Genomic DNA, 22,510 nt, shown 5'->3' with positions numbered 1-22,510 from the left:
TGACTTGGTTGCAGCTACTCACTAGTAATTCAACGCAATACACTAACCTACACCAGGAGTTTTCTCCTTGCGGCCCTCCTAATTTGAATTTTGTTTTTTCTAAATTTATTTCTGGTGGTGGGTGGAGGTTAACCTCAGGTCACTTTGTGGTTTTCTCCTGTGAGTGATTTTAGTCCATGGCAAAGATGGAGTTGAATTTTAAAGAGCTGGAAGCCAATACTGTGGCCCAACTCAGAGATTGGTGTCAGCATCAAGGGGTATTTTTTAATAAAGGTGCCAAGAAAGGAGAGTTGCTGACAAGCATAAGGGCATGGGTGGAAGCTCATTTAAGGGAGGAACCAGAAACTGAAGAGGGTGACGGGGACACTGTCACTGAGGCTGCATTGTTAAACCAAGTGGGAGGTGGGAATCTGCTGACAGGTCCCAGGATACCTTCAAGGGCAAGCAGCAGCGTCTCAGACAAGGTTTTAACTGAAGCCGAGCTGGAAGATAGGAGGGAGGAGAGGAGAATGAAGCTGGAATTAGCTAGGATGGATATGGAAAGGGAGGAAAGGAGGTTAGCTCATGAGCGAACCATCAAGGAGATGGACCTACAAGCCGTCCTAAGAAGGTCTCCCAATCCTGATAATGGTGGCAGCGAAAATAAAGTGAACACCAGGGAATCCAGACCCTATTTACCCAAAGATGTCATTGCTAGCTACACTCCAGGTGATGACATTGCCAAATGGTTGGCCGCCTACGAGGTTTCTTTAAGGGCTCACGGGATCCTAGAAACTCACTGGGGAGGTGGGCTGTATAAATACATGCCACCTGCTGGCAGAGACACCTTGTTGGCTCTGGAGCAGGATGAGCAAACCCACTACCCTGCCATGAAGGTGGCACTGGTGAAAAAGTTTGGACTTACCCCTGAAAGGTACCGACAGAAATTCAGGGGAAGTCACAAAATGAGTACCCAGAATTGGGTAGACTTTTTAGACTACGCCAAGAAAGCTTTGGAGGGTTGGGTCAAGGGCAGCGAGGTAAAAGACTATGAGGGGCTGTACAATCTATTTTTGAAAGAACACCTCCTCGAGAAATGTTTTCCCGAGTTGCGCCAACACCTGGTGGACAGCAAGCTGACCGATCCCCGGAAGCTTGCAGAGGAGGCGGACACTTGGGCAAGTACCCGGGTGTCCTCCAAGGGGACTGGAGGGGATTCTCAAAAAGCCGGACAGGGCGCCCCCCAGAAGAAAGAGGGAGGAGATAAAAAGAAGGAGTTCTCCAAAGGTCCCCAAAATAATTTCCAAGGTAAGGGAGCAGGTTTCACCCCTAGGGAAAACCCGCCCAGAAACCCTAATCCTGGTCAAAGCCAGCAGCCAAGGGTTCTCCACTGTTTTGAATGTGGTGGTGTTGGACATTATAAGGGAGATGTCAGATGCCCAAAGAGACCACCCCCTCCCACCGGAGGAAAGTCACCGGGAGTAGCTAGTGTAGCGCTCGGGGAGGAGTTGCCCTTAGATAAGGGGGGTGAGTGGGCGGGTGTCACCTTAGTGTCCCTGGGAGAGCGGGAGATGGTACCAAAGATCCAGGTGCCCCCAAATACTACAAAGTATGGGCAATGGGTTACCATCAATGGCCAAAGAGGGGAGGCTCTGAGAGATACAGGAGCCAGTATGACTATGGTGAGAAGTCAACTGGTGTCTCCAGGGCAGGTTGTTCCTAATGTACTCCACCCCGCCGCGATGGCTGGCGGCAGAATGGGCCACTATCCAGTGGCTGAGGTTCCCTTTGAGTGGGAAGGGGTTGCAGGTTCACTTCGAGTTGCCGTAAGCCCTGCCGTGCCAGTTGATTGTCTGTTGGGGAATGACATGGAGCACAACACTTGGAGAGAGGTGGAATATCGGACGCATTCTGCGATGCTGGGTACACCTGACTGGGCCTGTGTAAGCACACGGTCTGCGACTGCCCGGAGAGGGAGTTCGCCTGGGTTGGAGCCTGGAACAATGGCCCAACCCGCTGCCAAAAAGGGACAGAAACGGAGACAGGGACAGCCTGCTTCGGCTTCCATGCCCCATGGGACAGATCGGCCACCTGCGGTGGTAGGCCAGGAGTCCATGGAGGGGGGAGTAGACTCTCTGGAGGATTTACCCATCCCTGCTGAATGGCATGTGGAGGGAGGTCCTACCAGAGAGGAATTCTGTAAGGGGCAGAGGGAGTGCCCTACCCTTGAGGGACTGAGGCGTCAGCCTGAAGCCCAGGCAGCAGGTGATGCTACGGGACACCACCATATTTACTGGGAGGATGGCCTCCTCTACAGTGAACCTAAGGTACCTCTACCTGGCTCATCAAGGGCCTTGGTGGTCCCGCAGCAATACCGAGCCTTCCTGCTGGAATTGGCTCATGCGATACCACTGGCAGGACACTTAGGCCAGGACAAGACCTTTGCACGGCTTGTTCTCCACTTTTACTGGCCTCAGATGAAAGCGGCGTCCAACACATACTGTAGGACATGTGTATCCTGCCAGGCCAGTGGGAAGACAGGGGTGAAGCTAAAGGCTCCCCTGGAACCACTTCCTGTCGTTAGCACCCCCTTTGAAAGGGTGGGCATCGACATTGTAGGGCCATTGGATCCACCAACAACAGCTGGTCACAGGTTCATCCTGGTTCTGGTGGATCATGCCACACGGTACCCAGAGGCCATCCCTCTGAGAACTGTTACTGCACCTGTGGTAGCTAAGGCCCTGATGGGAATCTTTACTAGGGTAGGATTTCCGAAGGAGGTTGTGTCTGACAGGGGGACTAACTTCCTGTCCGCTTACATGCGGACCATGTGGAAGGAGTGTGGGGTGACCTACCGGTTCACCACTCCTTATCACCCCCAGTCCAATGGACTGGTTGAGAGGTTTAATAAGACCCTGAAGGGCATGATAAGAAGTCTGCCGGAGAGCTTACGGAGGAAGTGGGACGTCCTCCTACCTTGCTTGCTGTTCTCCTACAGAGAGGTGCCGCAGAAAGGAGTGGGCTTCAGCCCTTTTGAATTGTTGTATGGGCACCCTATGCATGGGCCTCTCAGCCTGGTGAAGGAAGGATGGGAGAAGTCTCCCAGAAAACCTCCCCAGGATGTGGTGAGCTACATGTTGGCCTTCAGAAGCCAGATGGCCAAGTTGTGGAAGCAGGCTGCTGACAACTTGGAGGCCAGTCAGGCAGTCATGAAGGAATGGTACGACCAAAATGCTCACCCGGTGGAGTTGGAGCCTGGCCAGAAAGTTTGGGTGATGGAACCTGGAGAGCTAAGTGCCCTTCAGGATCGTTGGACAGGCCCATTTGAGGTGTTGGAGAAGAAGGGTAAGGCCACTTACTTGGTGGATCTTAAGACCCCGCGGCAGCCCCTACGGGTGCTGCATGCCAATCGCCTTAAACCCCACCATGAGAGGCCAGAGGTCATCCTGATGTTGGTGACTGATGGTGCTGAGGAAGCAGAAAGCGAGCCTCTCCCAGATCTCTTTTCATGTCAAGAGAAGGATGGGTCGGTGGAGGGAGTGATTCTCTCCCCGTCTCTCACTCCTGAGCAACGAGAGGATTGCCGTCAGGTATTGGGGCAGTACTCTTCGCTGTTCTCCCTTGTCCCGGGAAGAACCCACCTGTGTACCCATGATGTGGACACAGGAGACAGCCCCCCAGTGAAATCCAAGACCTATAGGCTGTCGGACAAGGTGAAGGCTAGCATCCATGGCGAAGTTGCCAAGATGTTGGAGCTAGGAGTGATAGAACCGTCCAGCAGCCCTTGGTCCAGTCCGGTGGTGCTAGTCCCAAAAGCCGCCCCACCGGGCACCACACCAGAACTGAGGTTCTGTGTGGATTACCGAGGACTGAACTCAGTTACCAAGACTGATGCTCATCCAATCCCCAGGGCGGATGAGTTAATTGACCGGCTAGGAGCTGCCCAATACCTAAGTACCTTTGACCTCACTTCAGGGTACTGGCAGATCTCCTTGACAGATGGAGCAAAGGAAAGGTCAGCCTTCTCCACGCCTGAGGGACACTTCCAGTTCTGTGTGATGCCCTTTGGGCTCAAGAACGCCCCTGCCACATTTCAGCGACTGGTGAACCAGGTCCTCTCTGGAATGGAGGGTTTCTCGGCTGCTTACCTGGATGACATTGCTGTCTTCAGTAGCAGTTGGGAGGACCACTTGCAACATTTGCAAGCAGTTCTCCAGGCGCTGAAACAAGCTGGATTGACCATCAAAGCCAGCAAATGCCAGATTGGGCAGGGGTCGGTTGTGTACCTTGGACACTTGGTGGGTAGGGGGTCAGTGCAGCCCCTGCAGGCGAAGATTGAGGCAATCATGGCCTGGGAACCCCCCAAGACACAGACTGAGGTCCGAGCTTTCCTGGGCCTCACAGGTTACTACCGTCGCTTTGTGAAGGGGTATGGCACTATTGTAGCGCCCCTCACAGAGCTCACCTCTAGGAAACAACCTCGACGGGTAGTTTGGACAAAGGCTTGTCAGCAAGCCTTTGAAAAGTTGAAGCAGGCTATGTGTGAAGCACCGGTCCTGAAGGCTCCCGATTTCTCCAAGGAGTTCATTGTTCAAACAGATGCATCCGAACATGGCATTGGGGCAGTGTTATCGCAACTAAATGAAGAGGGCCTGGATCAGCCTGTAGTCTTCCTATCCAGGAGACTGCTTCCCCGGGAACAGAGGTGGAGTGCAATTGAGAGGGAAGCTTTTGCGGTGGTGTGGGCTCTGAAGAAGCTGCGGCCATACCTCTTTGGCTCGCACTTCCTGGTTCAGACTGACCACCGCCCCCTTCGTTGGCTGATGCAAATGAAGGGGGAAAATCCCAAGCTGTTGAGGTGGTCCATCTCCCTACAGGGAATGGACTTCCGGGTGGAACATCGGCCTGGAGTGGACCACGCCAATGCAGACGGTCTCTCCAGGTATTTCCGCCTTAGTGAAGAGGACTCCCAAGGGGTTGGGTAGTTCTCCCCACTTTCAGCTGGGGGGGACACGTGTTAGACCTGTCTGGATTTTTTGCGCAGTCCCTCCTCATTATTCTTTATTTTGTCCCCTTTTTGCCCCTCATACCCTTAATATTTTTTGTGTCTACTACTTTTTATAGGTGTTGGTCAAGGGGATAGGTGTTCTTTCTTCCCCCCATAGTCTTTTACCTCAGGCCCAGAGGCCTGTTCTGACAGGAAAGTTGGAACCACACAAAATGGTGGCTTCCAACTGCCCCAACTGTCGCACTCAGGACTTGGCCATAGCCTAACATAGGGCATTCCAGAACCTTCTGGTATATGCTGGACCATTGAAGGGCAGCCTATAAAAGGCGGAAAGCGGGGAAGCCATTTTGTCTACCTGTGGAAGTCAGCTGGAGGACAGGCTGTAGCTAAGGGTGGGAAGAGGTTAGACTTAGGGTTGACCTCCTGGACTGGGAAGCTGCCTTATTGTTCCATCCCACTACTCCCCTTTTAGTTACTTGTCTTGGCCCCGCTGTGGGAAGTTACTGGAGACCCTGGGCCCCTAGCTTGCCCCTTGTCTAAATTGTCCAGGGGAAGCCTTCAGGAGAAGGAGGCTGCAGCGCTGCGGTGTGCAGTCCTCTGCCCAGCATAAAGAGTCCAGAGACTGGTAAATTGTTCTAGACTGTCCCCTAATTCGTAAACCCCTGGAGCGTTATCTCTCACCTGCTGTGGTGGAGCGCCACTGAGGAGAGTAGCAGAAGCCAGGAGAAAACGGGCTGTTCTGCCCTTCCAACCCCCCAATCCGGTGCAGGGCGAGCGGCGCCGTTTTGGAGCTGTAATCGAGTGCCCTGAGGTGAGGAGCGGAGCCGGTGAAGCCTTTGACAATTTCCAAGTGTGCTGGGAGGGGAGAGCAGCGTCGGAAGCACAGCGCGGTCTCAAGCGGTGAGACACTCATCACTCGCGCATGCTTAGTGGCGCCGCCGGGCTCCGTGAGGCGGAGCCAGATCAGTAAAGGCGGGAGCAGCCGCTGAGGAGCGTGGAGCGCTTCGCGCATGCCCCAGTGAGTAGCGCGTCCCCGGCCAGGGTGAGGTGTGTGGCTTCGGTTTTCCCCCCCCCCACTCGAGCGCCTCAGAAAGGAGCTGGCGCAAGCGAAAAGGGGGCATTGGAAGTGTGCTCGTTGTTGTTCCTCCGCCCCAGCATCAAGAAAGCAGCTGGAGCGGCGAGGAGGAAATTGACCGGAAAGGAGCTTTTGAAATGTGCGCTTCGCTATTCCCCCGCCCCAGCATCAAATAAGCAGCTGGCTCGGCAGGAGGGAGTAGAGTGAGGCCTGTGGGACCTCAAAGGAGCCTTAAGTCAGCAGCGACGCGTGGGGACTGGGACAACATCGTCCCCACGCTACAGTAAGGAGTGGGGCCCTCTGGGGAGTTCTGAGCACAGGGGTTAATCCTCACTTTTGACAGTGCATGACAGTTGCCCCCCAGGGTGGAATAGAAGCTCTGAGGAGCCAGAGCCAAGTACAAGGCATGCTTATCTGGCCTAAGAAGGCATAAAGGTTACCTGCCTGTTATGGTTATAGTGCCTGTTAAACGTAATGAACTACAGGAATTCATTGAACTTGCATAGCAGATAAGAAGTGTTATTGTAATTACTGAGACCAGTTGTAGAGTATAGAACCTGCTTAGAAACTATGCTTAATTAAATGCTAAGACCTCTAGTGATGTAAAGTTGATGACTAGTTAGCACCTTGGCAGAGACTATATTAAATTCCTGATTAATAGGTATTGTGCTTTCTCTCCAAAAGGGAATCTGCATAAGAGGTCAATTTAGTAATGGTGAAAGACTAAGCATATTTACAAGTTACATGTATTGAGTTGTAATTCTCTTTCTACAGACAAACAGTGATATAATTTCTCCTGGACTAAGTGTACATTTTTCCTGTGTGAATATTGAGAGTTAAACCAAAGAGAATATTATTTTTATAAAGCAGTGCTTATTTTCCTATATTTTGGTGTAGTGTTGTTTTTGGTGTGCTATTGCGTGGATTTACTCTTGGGTGGTCTGCAACCTTAACACTGTGCCTCTGAAATGTATGTCTTGCCCTAGGCCAGGCTACCCCAGGTTCTAACAATACTGCACAGTCATTTAGATTGCATCTTCAGTCTAAAATCTAGTGCATTTAAGTGGCATTAAAAAGTGCTTCTATGTAACAGTAAAAAAAAAAAAAAAAAAAAAAAGTGCTTCTATGTACACGGACTGAATATGTACTAGGTTTGCAGAATTTTGACTTCACAGAATGGGTTTTTAGCTTAAGTGTGTGTAGATGAACTGCAAGGTGTGTAAGTATGTGTTCATGGAGTGCTTCAAGTGTAAAATCTGTATGATTTGTGCAGTTAAAGTGCTAATTTTGCCTACGAGAAAGAAAAGTACTACAGAAGAATTATAAAGGATTGGCACATTGGCTGCCTTTGCTGATGACACAGTTGGCTAATTTGTAAAGCACTGGTCTATTAAGTTGCAGAGTGTGGTTGAACTTGGTTAGTAGACTTGGTGCCTGTTTCTGTGTCCTGCTGAAGACAAGGACGGCTTGATACCACTGTCAAAGCCCAGTTTAATGAGAAAAGCATCCATGGAAGAAGAAGTGTTGATTCAAAAATGGTACTCCTCCAATTTCTCTGCACTTGCTACAAATGCAGAGTATCCATTATAGCACAGAACAGAGTGTTAAAGTCGGGGATGGAAGAGGATGAAAATGGGAAGTTTACTTATGGAGAGTACTGAGAAATATCCTGTGTGCAGACACCAGTGTTGGACGATTGAATACATTTAAATAATGCCTCTAGATCACTGGCATTTATCTGTGCATCAGTGTCCTAATGGATAAGGCACTGGCCTCCTAAGCCAGGGATTCTGGGTTCGAGTCCCATCTGAGGTGCAAACCAATGTTCACTCTTACTTTTCCAGAAAAATAAGTATATTTATTACATGCTTCCTCTCAGATGTTTATGAGGTATTAGGAACTTTGAAATGGTACCATTTTACTTCTGTACTCTTCAGAGTCATGTTGATGTTCTGAAACTACAAAGTCGATTTTTAAACACCTATCTTTGTCAGATGCATTTTTGACCCGGCAGAAGATATTCCTTTGGAAAAAATGATTTGAATTGGATTGGTGTAACTGTTGTTTCTAGAGGTGGTGAAAGGCTTTCAGGCACTTGAATAGGGCAAGTCAGGATTCATGAAACGTATACAACCTTTGAGTGTGTGTAAATTGGAATATCCAGGAAGGAGCAGTTTGTACTACTTTCAAAACAGTTTCTCTCCACTTCTGGAAACATCCAGAGCTATATAAAGCATACTCTGAGCTTTAATCTCATGAAGAAAGAGGTTTAAATGCAAAAAAGAAAACAATAGCTTATCTTACTGGTGACATTCTCATTATATAAATTCCAAAAAAGTGATTTAATTGAAAGGAGCTGAAAAAACCCCACAATGGTTTGTAAACCTAAATAACTATAAATAATATATTTTCCATCCTTGCATACCACCTACAGTATATAAATAAACGGAGCAGGGCACATGACCGCGTGGCCTAAAGGATAAGGCGTCTGACTTCGAATCAGAAGATTGAGGGTTCGAGTCCCTTCGTGGTCGGTTTTTGCCAATGGTCACACAATTCAGGTTTCCATTCAGAATGGAAGCAGGCTCTTCCAATACTCTCATAGCCATCATGTCCTCATTCCTAATTAATAATAAATTGGAGTACATACTGCACAGTCATTTAGATTGCATCTTCAGTCTAAAATCTAGTGCATTTAAGTGGCATTAAAAAGTGCTTCTATGTACACGCACTGAATATGTACTAGGTTTGCAGAATTTTGACTTCACAGAATGGGTTTTTAGCTTAAGTGTGTGTAGATGAACTGCAAGGTGTGTAAGTATGTGTTCATGGAGTGCTTCAAGTGTAAAATCTGTATGATTTGTGCAGTTAAAGTGCTAATTTTGCCTACGAGAAAGAAAAGTACTACAGAAGAATTATAAAGGATTGGCACATTGGCTGCCTTTGCTGATGACACAGTTGGCTAATTTGTAAAGCACTGGTGTATGAAGTTGCAGAGTGTGGTTGAACTTGGTTAGTAGACTTGGTGCCTGTTTCTGTGTCCTGCTGAAGACAAGGTCGGCTTGATACCACTGTCAAAGCCCAGTTTAATGAGAAAAGCATCCATGGAAGAAGAAGTGTTGATTCGAAAATGGTACTCCTCCAATTTCTCTGCACTTGCTACAAATGCAGAGTCTCCATTATAGCACAGAACAGAGTGTTAAAGTCGGGGATGGAAGAGGATGAAAATGGGAAGTTTTCTTATGGAGAGAACTGAGAAATATCCTGTGTTCAGACACCAGTGTTGGACGATTGAATACATTTAAATAATGCCTCTAGATTGCTGGCATTTATCGGTGCCTCAGTGGCCTAATGGATAAGGCACTGGCCTCCTAAGCCAGGGATTCTGGGTTCGAGTCCCATCTGAGGTGCAAACCAAAGTTCACTCTTACTTTTCCAGAAAAATAAGTATATTTATTGCATGCTTCCTCTCAGATGTTTATGAGGTATTAGGAACTTTGAAATGGTACCATTTTACTTCTGTACTCTTCAGAGTCATGTTGATGTTCTGAAACTACAAAGTCAATTTTTAAACACCTATCTTTGTCAGATGCATTTTTGACCCGGCAGAAGATATTCCTTTGGAAAAAATGATTTGAATTGGATTGGTGTAACTGTTGTTTCTAGAGGTGGTGAAAGGCTTTCAGGCACTTGAATAGGGCAAGTCAGGATTCATGAAACGTATACAACCTTTGAGTGTGTGTAAATTGGAATGTCCAGGAAGGAGCAGTTTGTACTACTTTCAAAACAGTTTCTCTCCACTTCTGGAAACATCCAGAGCTATATAAAGCATACTCTGAGCTTTAATCTCATGAAGAAAGAGGTTTAAATGCAAAAAAGAAAACAATAGCTTATCGTACTGGTGACATTCTCATTATATAAATTCCAAAAAAGTGATTTAATTGAAAGGAGCTGAAAAAACCCCACAATGGTTTGTAAACCTAAATAACTATAAATAATATATTTTCCATCCTTGCATACCGCCTACAGTATATAAATAAACGCAGCAGGACACATGACCGTGTGGCCTAAAGGATAAGGCGTCTGACTTCGAATCAGAAGATTGAGGGTTCGAGTCCCTTCGTGGTCGGTTTTTGCCAATGGTCACACAATTCAGGTTTCCATTCAGAATGGAAGCAGGCTCTTCCAATACTCTCATAGCCATCATGTTCTCATTCTTAATTAATAATAAAGTGGAGTACATACTGCACAGTCATTTAGATTGCATCTTCAGTCTAAAATCTAGTGCATTTAAGTGGCATTAAAAAGTGCTTCTATGTAACAGTAAAAAAAATAATAAAAAAAAGTGCTTCTATGTACACGCACTGAATATGTACTAGGTTTGCAGAATTTTGACTTCACAGAATGGGTTTTTAGCTTAAATGTGTGTAGATGAACTGCAAGGTGTGTAAGTATGTGTTCATGGAGTGCTTCAAGTGTAAAATCTGTATGATTTGTGCAGTTAAAGTGCTAATTTTGCCTACGAGAAAGAAAAGTACTACAGAAGAATTATAAAGGATTGGCACATTGGCTGCCTTTGCTGATGACACAGTTGGCTAATTTGTAAAGCACTGGTCTATTAAGTTGCAGAGTGTGGTTGAACTTGGTTAGTAGACTTGCTGCCTGTTTCTGTGTCCTCCTGAAGACAAGGACGGCTTGATACCACTGTCAAAGCCCAGTTTAATGAGAAAAGCATCCATGGAAGACGAAGTGTTGATACGAAAATGGTACTCCTCCAATTTCTCTGCACTTGCTACAAATGCAGAGTCTCCATTATAGCACAGAACAGAGTGTTAAAGTCGGGGATGGAAGAGGATGAAAATGGGAAGTTTACTTATGGAGAGTACTGAGAAATATCCTGTGTGCAGACACCAGTGTTGGACGATTGAATACATTTAAATAATGCCTCTAGATCTCTGGCATTTATCTGTGCATCAGTGTCCTAATGGATAAGGCACTGGCCTCCTAAGCCAGGGATTCTGGGTTCGAGTCCCATCTGAGGTGCAAACCAATGTTCACTCTTACTTTTCCAGAAAAATAAGTATATTTATTACATGCTTCCTCTCAGATGTTTATGAGGTATTAGGAACTTTGAAATGGTACCATTTTACTTCTGTACTCTTCAAAGTCATGTTGATGTTCTGAAACGACAAAGTCGATTTTTAAACACCTATCTTTGTCAGATGCATTTTTGACCCGGCAGAAGATATTCCTTTGGAAAAAATGATTTGAATTGGATTGGTGTAACTGTTGTTTCTAGAGGTGGTGAAAGGCTTTCAGGCACTTGAATAGGGCAAGTCAGGATTCATGAAACGTATACAACCTTTGAGTGTGTGTAAATTGGAATATCCAGGAAGGAGCAGTTTGTACTACTTTCAAAACAGTTTCTCTCCACTTCTGGAAACATCCAGAGCTATATAAAGCATACTCTGAGCTTTAATCTCATGAAGAAAGAGGTTTAAATGCAAAAAAGAAAACAATAGCTTATCGTACTGGTGACATTCTCATTATATAAATTCCAAAAAAGTGATTTAATTGAAAGGAGCTGAAAAAACCCCACAATGGTTTGTAAACCTAAATAACTATAAATAATATATTTTCCATCCTTGCATACCACCTACAGTATATAAATAAACGCAGCAGGACACATGACCGCGTGGCCTAATGGATAAGGCGTCTGACTTCGAATCAGAAGATTGAGGGTCCGAGTCCCTTCGTGGTCGGTTTTTGCCAATGGTCACACAATTCAGGTTTCCATTCAGAATGGAAGCAGGCTCTTCCAATATTCTCATAGCCATCATGTCCTCATTCCTAATTAATAATAAATTGGAGTACATACTGCACAGTCATTTAGATTGCATCTTCAGTCTAAAATCTAGTGCATTTAAGTGGCATTAAAAAGTGCTTCTATGTACACGCACTGAATATGTACTAGGTTTGCAGAATTTTGACTTCACAGAATGGGTTTTTAGCTTAAGTGTGTGTAGATGAACTGCAAGGTGTGTAAGTATGTGTTCATGGAGTGCTTCAAGTGTAAAATCTGTATGATTTGTGCAGTTAAAGTGCTAATTTTGCCTACGAGAAAGAAAAGTACTACAGAAGAATTATAAAGGATTGGCACATTGGCTGCCTTTGCTGATGACACAGTTGGCTAATTTGTAAAGCACTGGTGTATTAAGTTGCAGAGTGTGGTTGAACTTGGTTAGTAGACTTGGTGCCTGTTTCTGTGTCCTGCTGAAGACAAGGTCGGCTTGATACCACTGTCAAAGCCCAGTTTAATGAGAAAAGCATCCATGGAAGAAGAAGTGTTGCTTCGAAAATGGTACTCCTCCAATTTCTCTGCACTTGCTACAAATGCAGAGTCTCCATTATAGCACAGAACAGAGTGTTAAAGTCGGGGATGGAAGAGGATGAAAATGGGAAGTTTTCTTATGGAGAGAACTGAGAAATATCCTGTGTGCAGACACCAGTGTTGGACGATTGAATACATTTAAATAATGCCTCTAGATTGCTGGCATTTATCGGTGCCTCAGTGGCCTAATGGATAAGGCACTGGCCTCCTAAGCCAGGGATTCTGGGTTCGAGTCCCATCTGAGGTGCATACCAAAGTTCACTCTTACTTTTCCAGAAAAATAAGTATATTTATTGCATGCTTCCTCTCAGATGTTTATGAGGTATTAGGAACTTTGAAATGGTACCATTTTACTTCTGTACTCTTCAGAGTCATGTTGATGTTCTGAAACTACAAAGTCAATTTTTAAACACCTATCTTTGTCAGATGCATTTTTGACCCGGCAGAAGATATTCCTTTGGAAAAAATGATTTGAATTGGATTGGTGTAACTGTTGTTTCTAGAGGTGGTGAAAGGCTTTCAGGCACTTGAATAGGGCAAGTCAGGATTCATGAAACGTATACAACCTTTGAGTGTGTGTAAATTGGAATATCCAGGAAGGAGCAGTTTGTACTACTTTCAAAACAGTTTCTCTCTACTTCTGGAAACATCCAGAGCTATATAAAGCATACTCTGAGCTTTAATCTCATGAAGAAAGAGGTTTAAATGCAAAAAAGAAAACAATAGCTTATCGTACTGGTGACATTCTCATTATATAAATTCCAAAAAAGTGATTTAATTGAAAGGAGCTGAAAAAACCCCACAATGGTTTGTAAACTTAAATAACTATAAATAATTTATTTTCCATCCTTGCATACCACCTACAGTATATAAATAAACGCAGCAGGACACATGACCGCGTGGCCTAATGGATAAGGCGTCTGACTTCGAATCAGAAGATTGAGGGTTCGAGTCCCTTCGTGGTCGGTTTTTGCCAATGGTCACACAATTCAGGTTTCCATTCAGAATGGAAGCAGGCTCTTCCAATACTCTCATAGCCATCATGTTCTCATTCCTAATTAATAATAAAGTGGAGTACATACTGTACTGCACAGTCATTTAGATTGCATCTTCAGTCTAAAATCTAGTGCATTTAAGTGACATTAAAAAGTGCTTCTATGTACACGCACTGAATATGTACTAGGTTTGCAGAATTTTGACTTCACAGAATGGGTTTTTAGCTTAAGTGTGTGTAGATGAACTGCAAGGTGTGTAAGTATGTGTTCATGGAGTGCTTCAAGTGTAAAATCTGTATGATTTGTGCAGTTAAAGTGCTAATTTTGCCTACGAGACAGAAAAGTACTACAGAAGAATTATAAAGGATTGGCACATTGGCTGCCTTTGCTGATGACACAGTTGGCTAATTTGTAAAGCATTGGTCTATTAAGTTGCAGAGTGTTGTTGAAAATTGGTTAGTAGACTTGGTGCCTGTTTCTGTGTCCTGCTGAAGACAAGGACGGCTTGATACCACTGTCAAAGCCCAGTTTAATGAGAAAAGCATCAATGGAAGAAGAAGTGTTGATTCGAAAATGGTACTCCTCCAATTTCTCTGCACTTGCTACAAATGCAGAGACTCCATTATAGCACAGAACAGAGTGTTAAAGTCGGGGATGGAAGAGGATGAAAATGGGAAGTTTACTTATGGAGAGAACTGAGAAATATCCTGTGTGCAGACACCAGTGTTGGACGATTGAATACATTTAAATAATGCGTCTAGACCGCTGGAATTTATTTGTGCTGCAGTGGCCTAATGGATAAGGCACTGGCCTCCTAAGCCAGGGATTGTGGGTTCGAGTCCCATCTGAGGTGCAAACCAAAGTTCACTCTTACTTTTCCAGAAAATTAAGTATATTTATTACATGCTTCCTCTCAGATGTTTATGAGGTATTAGGAACTTTGAAATGGTACCATTTTACTTCTGTACTCTTCAGAGTCATGTTGATGTTCTGAAACTACAAAGTCAATTTTTAAACACCTATCTTTGTCAGATGCATTTTTGACCCGGCAGAAGATATTCCTTTGGAAAAAATGATTTGAATTGGATTGGTGTAACTGTTGTTCCTAGAGGTGGTGAAAGGCTTTCAGGCACTTGAATAGGGCAAGTCAGGATTCATGAAACGTATACAACCTTTGAGTGTGTGTAAATTGGAATATCCAGGAAGGAGCAGTTTGTACTACTTTCAAAACAGTTTCTCTCCACTTCTGGAAACATCCAGAGCTATATAAAGCATACTCTGAGCTTTAATCTCATGAAGAAAGAGGTTTAAATGCAAAAAAGAAAACAATAGCTTATCGTACTGGTGACATTCTCATTATATAAATTCCAAAAAAGTGATTTAATTGAAAGGAGCTGAAAAAACCCCACAATGGTTTGTAAACCTAAATAACTATAAATAATATATTTTCCATCCTTGCATACCACCTACAGTATATAAATAAACGCAGCAGGACACATGACCGCGTGGCCTAAAGGATAAGGCGTCTGACTTCGAATCAGAAGATTGAGGGTTCGAGTCCCTTCGTGGTCGGTTTTTGCCAATGGTCACACAATTCAGGTTTACATTCAGAATGGAAGCAGGCTCTTCCAATACTCTCATAGCCATCATGTTCTCATTCCTAATTAATAATAAAGTGGAGTACATACTGCAAAGTCATTTAGATTACATCTTCAGTCTAAAATCTAGTGCATTTAAGTGGCATTAAAAAGTGCTTCTATGTACACGCACTGAATATGTAATAGGTTTGCAGAATTTTGACTTCACAGAATGGGTTTTTAGCTTAAGTGTGTGTAGATGAACTGCAAGGTGTGTAAGTATGTGTTCATGGAGTGCTTCAAGTGTAAAATCTGTATGATTTGTGCAGTTAAAGTGCTAATTTTGCCTACGAGAAAGAAAAGTACTACAGAAGAATTATAAAGGATTGGCACATTGGCTGCCTTTGCTGATGACACAGTTGGCTAATTTGTAAAGCACTGGTGTATTAAGTTGCAGAGTGTGGTTGAACTTGGTTAGTAGACTTGGTGCCTGTTTCTGTGTCCTGCTGAAGACAAGGACGGCTTGATACCACTGTCAAAGCCCAGTTTAATGAGAAAAGCATCCATGGAAGAAGAAGTGTTGATTCGAAAATGGTACTCCTCCAATTTCTCTGCACTTGCTACAAATGCAGAGTCTCCATTATAGCACAGAACAGAGTGTTAAAGTCGGGGATGGAAGAGGATGAAAGTGGGAAGTTTACTTATGGAGAGAACTGAGAAATATCCTGTGTGCAGACACCAGTGTTGGACGATTGAATACATTTAAATAATGCCTCTAGATTGCTGGCATTTATCGGTGCCTCAGTGGCCTAATAGATAAGGCACTGGCCTCCTAAGCCAGGGATTGTGGGTTCGAGTCCCAACTGAGGTGCAAACAAAAGATCACTCTTACTTTTCCAGAAAAATAAGTATATTTATTGCATGCTTCCTCTCAGATGTTTATGAGGTATTAGGAACTTTGAAATGGTACCATTTTACTTCTGTACTCTTCAGAGTCATGTTGATGTTCTGAAACTACAAAGTCAATTTTTAAACACCTATCTTTGTCAGATGCATTTTTGACCCGGCAGGAGATATTCCTTTGGAAAAAATGATTTGAATTGGATTGGTGTAACTGTTGTTTCTAGAGGTGGTGAAAGGCTTTCAGGCACTTGAATAGGGCAAGTCAGGATTCATGAAACGTATACAACCTTTGAGTGTGTGTAAATTGGAATATCCAGGAAGGAGCAGTTTGTACTACTTTCAAAACAGTTTCTCTCCACTTCTGGAAACATCCAGAGCTATATAAAGCATACTCTGAGCTTTAATCTCATGAAGAAAGAGGTTTAAATGCAAAAAAGAAAACAATAGCTTATCGTACTGGTGACATTCTCATTATATAAATTCCAAAAAAGTGATTTAATTGAAAGGAGCTGAAAAAACCCCACAATGGTTTGTAAACCTAAATAACTATAAATAATATATTTTCCATCCTTGCATACCGCCTACAGTATATAAATAAACGCAGCAGGACACATGACCGCGTGGCCTAAAGGATAAGGCGTCTGACTTCGAATCAGAAGATTGAGGGTTCGAGTCCCTTCGTGGTCGGTTTTTGCCAATGGTCACACAATTCAGGTTTCCATTCAGAATGGAAGCAGGCTCTTCCAATACTCTCATAGCCATCATGTTCTCATTCTTAATTAATAATAAAGTGGAGTACATACTGCACAGTCATTTAGATTGCATCTTCAGTCTAAAATCTAGTGCATTTAAGTGGCATTAAAAAGTGCTTCTATGTAACAGTAAAAAAAATAATTAAAAAAAAGTGCTTCTATGTACACGCACTGAATATGTACTAGGTTTGCAGAATTTTGACTTCACAGAATGGGTTTTTAGCTTAAATGTGTGTAGATGAACTGCAAGGTGTGTAAGTATGTGTTCATGGAGTGCTTCAAGTGTAAAATCTGTATGATTTGTGCAGTTAAAGTGCTAATTTTGCCTACGAGAAAGAAAAGTACTACAGAAGAATTATAAAGGATTGGCACATTGGCTGCCTTTGCTGATGACACAGTTGGCTAATTTGTAAAGCACTGGTCTATTAAGTTGCAGAGTGTGGTTGAACTTGGTTAGTAGACTTGGTGCCTGTTTCTGTGTCCTCCTGAAGACAAGGACGGCTTGATACCACTGTCAAAGCCCAGTTTAATGAGAAAAGCATCCATGGAAGAAGAAGTGTTGATACGAAAATGGTACTCCTCCAATTTCTCTGCACTTGCTACAAATGCAGAGTCTCCATTATAGCACAGAACAGAGTGTTAAAGTCGGGGATGGAAGAGGATGAAAATGGGAAGTTTACTTATGGAGAGTACTGAGAAATATCCTGTGTGCAGACACCAGTGTTGGACGATTGAATACATTTAAATAATGCCTCTAGATCTCTGGCATTTATCTGTGCATCAGTGTCCTAATGGATAAGGCACTGGCCTTCTAAGCCAGGGATTCTGGGTTCGAGTCCCATCTGAGGTGCAAACCAAAGTTCACTCTTACTTTTCCAGAAAAATAAGTATATTTATTGCATGCTTCCTCTCAGATGTTTATGAGGTATTAGGAACTTTGAAATGGTACCATTTTACTTTTGTACTCTTCAGAGTCATGTTGATGTTCTGAAACTACAAAGTCAATTTTTAAACACCTATCTTTGTCAGATGCATTTTTGACCCGGCAGAAGATATTCCTTTGGAAAAAATGATTTGAATTGGATTGGTGTAACTGTTGTTTCTAGAGGTGGTGAAAGGCTTTCAGGCACTTGAATAGGGCAAGTCAGGATTCATGAAACGTATACAACCTTTGAGTGTGTGTAAATTGGAATATCCAGGAAGGAGCAGTTTGTACTACTTTCAAAACAGTTTCTCTCCACTTCTGGAAACATCCAGAGCTATATAAAGCATACTCTGAGCTTTAATCTCATGAAGAAAGAGGTTTAAATGCAAAAAAGAAAACAATAGCTTATCGTACTGGTGACATTCTCATTATATAAATTCCAAAAAAGTGATTTAATTGAAAGGAGCTGAAAAAACCCCACAATGGTTTGTAAACTTAAATAACTATAAATAATTTATTTTCCATCCTTGCATACCACCTACAGTATATAAATAAACGCAGCAGGACACATGACTGCGTGGCCTAATGGATAAGGCGTCTGACTTCGAATCAGAAGATTGAGGGTTCGAGTCCCTTCGTGGTTGGTTTTTGCCAATGGTCACACAATTCAGGTTTCCATTCAGAATGGAAGCAGGCTCTTCCAATACTCTCATAGCCATCATGTTCTCATTCCTAATTAATAATAAAGTGGAGTACATACTGCACAGTCATTTAGATTGCATCTTCAGTCTAAAATCTAGTGCATTTAAGTGACATTAAAAAGTGCTTTTATGTACACGCACTGAATATGTACTAGGTTTGCAGAATTTTGACTTCACAGAATGGGTTTTTAGCTTAAGTGTGTGTAGATGAACTGCAAGGTGTGTAAGTATGTGTTCATGGAGTGCTTCAAGTGTAAAATCTGTATGATTTGTGCAGTTAAAGTGCTAATTTTGCCTACGAGACAGAAAAGTACTACAGAAGAATTATAAAGGATTGGCACATTGGCTGCCTTTGCTGATGACACAGTTGGCTAATTTGTAAAGCATTGGTCTATTAAGTTGCAGAGTGTTGTTGAAAATTGGTTAGTAGACTTGGTGCCTGTTTCTGTGTCCTGCTGAAGACAAGGACGGCTTGATACCACTGTCAAAGCCCAGTTTAATGAGAAAAGCATCCATGGAAGAAGAAGTGTTGATTCGAAAATGGTACTCCTCCAATTTCTCTGCACTTGCTACAAATGCAGAGTCTCCATTATAGCACAGAACAGAGTGTTAAAGTCGGGGATGGAAGAGGATGAAAATGGGAAGTTTTCTTATGGAGAAAACTGAGAAATATCCTGTGTGCAGACACCAGTGTTGGACGATTGAATACATTTAAATAATGCGTCTAGATCACTGGCATTTATCTGTGCCTCAGTGGCCTAATGGATAAGGCACTGGCCTCCTAAGCCAGGGATTGTGGGTTCGAGTCCCATCTGAGGTGCAAACCAATGTTCACTCTTACTTTTCCAGAAAAATAAGTATATTTATTACATGCTTCCTCTCAGATGTTTATGAGGTATTAGGAACTTTGAAATGGTACCATTTTACTTCTGTACTCTTCAGAGTCATGTTGATGTTCTGAAACTACAAAGTCGATTTTTAAACACCTATCTTTGTCAGATGCATTTTTGACCCGGCAGAAGATATTCCTTTGGAAAAAATGATTTGAATTGGATTGGTGTAACTGTTGTTTCTAGAGGTGGTGAAAGGCTTTCAGGCACTTGAATAGGGCAAGTCAGGATTCATGAAACGTATACAACCTTTGAGTGTGTGTAAATTGGAATATCCAGGAAGGAGCAGTTTGTACTACTTTCAAAACAGTTTCTCTCCACTTCTGGAAACATCCAGAGCTATATAAAGCATACTCTGAACTTTAATCTCATGAAGAAAGAGGTTTAAATGCAAAAAAGAAAACAATAGCTTATCGTACTGGTGACATTCTCATTATATAAATTCCAAAAAAGTGATTTAATTGAAAGGAGCTGAAAACCCCCCACAATGGTTTGTAAACCTAAATAACTATAAATAATATATTTTCCATCCTTGCATACCACCTACAGTATATAAATAAACGCAGCAGGACACATGACCGCGTGGCCTAAAGGATAAGGCGTCTGACTTCGAATCAGAAGATTGAGGGTTCGAGTCCCTTCGTGGTCGGTTTTTGCCAATGGTCACACAATACAGGTTTCCATTCAGAATGGAAGCAGGCTCTTCCAATACTCTCACAGCCATCATGTTCTCATTCCTAATTAATAATAAAGTGGAGTACATACTGCACAGTCATTTAGATTGCATCTTCAGTCTAAAATCTAGTGCATTTAAGTGGCATTAAAAAGTGCTTCTATGTAACAGTAAAAAAAATAAAATTAAAAAAAAAGTGCTTCTATGTACACGCACTGAATATGTACTAGGTTTGCAGAATTTTGACTTCACAGAATGGGTTTTTAGCTTAAATGTGTGTAGATGAACTGCAAGGTCTGTAAGTATGTGTTCATGGAGTGCTTCAAGTGTAAAATCTGTATGATTTGTGCAGTTAAAGTGCTAATTTTGCCTACGAGAAAGAAAAGTACTACAGAAGAATTATAAAGGATTGGCACTTGGCTGCCTTTGCTGATGACACAGTTGGCTAATTTGTAAAGCACTGGTCTATTAAGTTGCAGAGTGTGGTTGAACTTGGTTAGTAGACTTGGTGCCTGTTTCTGTGTCCTCCTGAAGACAAGGACGGCTTGATACCACTGTCAAAGCCCAGTTTAATGAGAAAAGCATCCATGGAAGAAGAAGTGTTGATTCGAAAATGGTACTCCTCCAATTTCTCTGCACTTGCTACAAATGCAGAGTCTCCATTATAGCACAGAACAGAGTGTTAAAGTCGGGGATGGAAGAGGATGAAAATGGGAAGTTTACTTATGGAGAGAACTGAGAAATATCCTGTGTGCAGACACCAGTGTTGGACGATTGAATACATTTAAATAATGCCTCTAGATCGCTGGCATTTATCTGTCCATCAGTGGCCTAATGGATAAGGCACTGGCCTCCTAAGCCAGGGATTCTGGGTTCGAGTCCCATCTGAGGTGCAAACCAATGTTCACTCTTACTTTTCCAGAAAAATAAGTATATTTATTACATGCTTCCTCTCAGATGTTTATGAGGTATTAGGAACTTTGAAATGGTACCATTTTACTTCTGTACTCTTCAGAGTCATGTTGATGTTCTGAAACTACAAAGTCGATTTTTAAACACCTATCTTTGTCAGATGCATTTTTGACCCGGCAGAAGATATTCCTTTGGAAAAAATGATTTGAATTGGATTGGTGTAACTGTTGTTTCTAGAGGTGGTGAAAGGCTTTCAGGCACTTGAATAGGGCAAGTCAGGATTCATGAAACGTATACAACCTTTGAGTGTGTGTAAATTGGAATATCCAGGAAGGAGCAGTTTGTACTACTTTCAAAACAGTTTCTCTCCACTTCTGGAAACATCCGGAGCTATATAAAGCATACTCTGAGCTTTAATCTCATGAAGAAAGAGGTTTAAATGCAAAAAAGAAAACAATAGCTTATCGTACTGGTGACATTCTCATTATATAAATTCCAAAAAAGTGATTTAATTGAAAGGAGCTGAAAAAACCCCACAATGGTTTATAAACCTATATAACTATAAATAATATATTTTCCATCCTTGCATACCACCTACAGTATATAAATAAACGCAGCAGGACACATGACCGCGTGGCCTAATGGATAAGGCGTCTGACTTCGAATCAGAAGATTGAGGGTCCGAGTCCCTTCGTGGTCGGTTTTTGCCAATGGTCACACAATTCAGGTTTCCATTCAGAATGGAAACAGGCTCTTCCAATACTCTCATAGCCATCATGTTCTCATTCCTAATTAATAATAAAGTGGAGTACATACTGCACAGTCATTTAGATTGCATCTTCAGTCTAAAATCTAGTGCATTTAAGTGGCATTAAAAAGTGCTTCTATGTACACGCACTGAATATGTACTAGGTTTGCAGAATGTTGACTTCACAGAATGGGTTTTTAGCTTAAGTGTGTGTAGATGAACTGCAAGGTGTGTAAGTATGTGTTCATGGAGTGCTTCAAGTGTAAAATCTGTATGATTTGTGCAGTTAAAGTGCTAATTTTGCCTACGAGAAAGAAAAGTACTACAGAAGAATTATAAAGGATTGGCACATTGGCTGCCTTTGCTGATGACACAGTTGGCTAATTTGTAAAGCACTGGTCTATTAAGTTGCAGAGTGTGGTTGAACTTGGTTAGTAGACTTGGTGCCTGTTTCTGTGTCCTGCTGAAGACAAGGACGGCTTGATACCACTGTCAAAGCCCAGTTTAATGAGAAAAGCATCCATGGAAGAAGAAGTGTTGATTCGAAAATGGTACTCCTCCAATTTCTCTGCACTTGCTACAAATGCAGAGTATCCATTATAGCACAGAACAGAGTGTTAAAGTCGGGATGGAAGAGGATGAAAATGGGAAGTTTACTTATGGAGAGAACTGAGAAATGTCCTGTGTGCAGACACCAGTGTTGGACGATTGAATACATTTAAATAATGCCTCTAGATTGCTAGTATTTATCTGTGCCTCAGTGGCCTAATGGATAAGGCACTTGGCCTCCTAAGCCAGGGATTGTGGGTTCGAGTCCCATCTGAGGTGCAAACCAAAGTTCACTCTTACTTTTCCAGAAAAATAAGTATATTTATTACATGCTTCCTCTCAGATGTTTATGAGCTATTAGGAACTTTGAAATGGTACCATTTTACTTCTGTACTCTTCAGAGTCATGTTGATGTTCTTAAACTACAAAGTC

At 42.9% G+C, this 22,510-nt stretch overlaps 13 non-coding genes across 13 annotated transcripts; all 13 read left to right on the top strand.

Annotated features, from left to right (window-relative positions):
- Positions 1-8,523: 8,523 nt before the first annotated feature.
- Positions 8,524-8,596, top strand: TRNAR-UCG (transfer RNA arginine (anticodon UCG)). The gene has a single exon. It is a non-coding gene; the product is annotated as a tRNA-Arg (tRNA).
- Positions 8,597-9,399: 803 nt separating this feature from the next.
- On the top strand, positions 9,400-9,472 carry TRNAR-CCU (transfer RNA arginine (anticodon CCU)). Its single transcript has one exon. It is a non-coding gene; the product is annotated as a tRNA-Arg (tRNA).
- Positions 9,473-10,118: 646 nt separating this feature from the next.
- TRNAR-UCG (transfer RNA arginine (anticodon UCG)) lies at positions 10,119-10,191 on the top strand. The gene has a single exon. It is a non-coding gene; the product is annotated as a tRNA-Arg (tRNA).
- Positions 10,192-11,751: 1,560 nt separating this feature from the next.
- Positions 11,752-11,824, top strand: TRNAR-UCG (transfer RNA arginine (anticodon UCG)). The gene has a single exon. It is a non-coding gene; the product is annotated as a tRNA-Arg (tRNA).
- An 803-nt stretch (positions 11,825-12,627) lies between these two features.
- TRNAR-CCU (transfer RNA arginine (anticodon CCU)) lies at positions 12,628-12,700 on the top strand. Its single transcript has one exon. It is a non-coding gene; the product is annotated as a tRNA-Arg (tRNA).
- Positions 12,701-13,346: 646 nt separating this feature from the next.
- TRNAR-UCG (transfer RNA arginine (anticodon UCG)) lies at positions 13,347-13,419 on the top strand. The gene has a single exon. It is a non-coding gene; the product is annotated as a tRNA-Arg (tRNA).
- A 1,528-nt stretch (positions 13,420-14,947) lies between these two features.
- TRNAR-UCG (transfer RNA arginine (anticodon UCG)) lies at positions 14,948-15,020 on the top strand. The gene has a single exon. It is a non-coding gene; the product is annotated as a tRNA-Arg (tRNA).
- Positions 15,021-16,542: 1,522 nt separating this feature from the next.
- Positions 16,543-16,615, top strand: TRNAR-UCG (transfer RNA arginine (anticodon UCG)). Its single transcript has one exon. It is a non-coding gene; the product is annotated as a tRNA-Arg (tRNA).
- A 1,561-nt stretch (positions 16,616-18,176) lies between these two features.
- Positions 18,177-18,249, top strand: TRNAR-UCG (transfer RNA arginine (anticodon UCG)). Its single transcript has one exon. It is a non-coding gene; the product is annotated as a tRNA-Arg (tRNA).
- Positions 18,250-19,053: 804 nt separating this feature from the next.
- Positions 19,054-19,126, top strand: TRNAR-CCU (transfer RNA arginine (anticodon CCU)). Its single transcript has one exon. It is a non-coding gene; the product is annotated as a tRNA-Arg (tRNA).
- Positions 19,127-19,772: 646 nt separating this feature from the next.
- TRNAR-UCG (transfer RNA arginine (anticodon UCG)) lies at positions 19,773-19,845 on the top strand. Its single transcript has one exon. It is a non-coding gene; the product is annotated as a tRNA-Arg (tRNA).
- A 1,563-nt stretch (positions 19,846-21,408) lies between these two features.
- TRNAR-UCG (transfer RNA arginine (anticodon UCG)) lies at positions 21,409-21,481 on the top strand. The gene has a single exon. It is a non-coding gene; the product is annotated as a tRNA-Arg (tRNA).
- An 802-nt stretch (positions 21,482-22,283) lies between these two features.
- Positions 22,284-22,357, top strand: TRNAR-CCU (transfer RNA arginine (anticodon CCU)). The gene has a single exon. It is a non-coding gene; the product is annotated as a tRNA-Arg (tRNA).
- The last annotated feature ends 153 nt before the right edge of the window (positions 22,358-22,510 follow it).

This window comes from Lissotriton helveticus, chromosome 5_1, assembly GCF_964261635.1.
Source record: "Lissotriton helveticus chromosome 5_1, aLisHel1.1, whole genome shotgun sequence".
Lineage (NCBI taxonomy): Eukaryota > Metazoa > Chordata > Amphibia > Caudata > Salamandridae > Lissotriton > Lissotriton helveticus.
The sequence above is the reverse complement of the archived record's forward strand: the minus strand, read 5'-3'. Positions and strand labels throughout refer to the sequence as shown.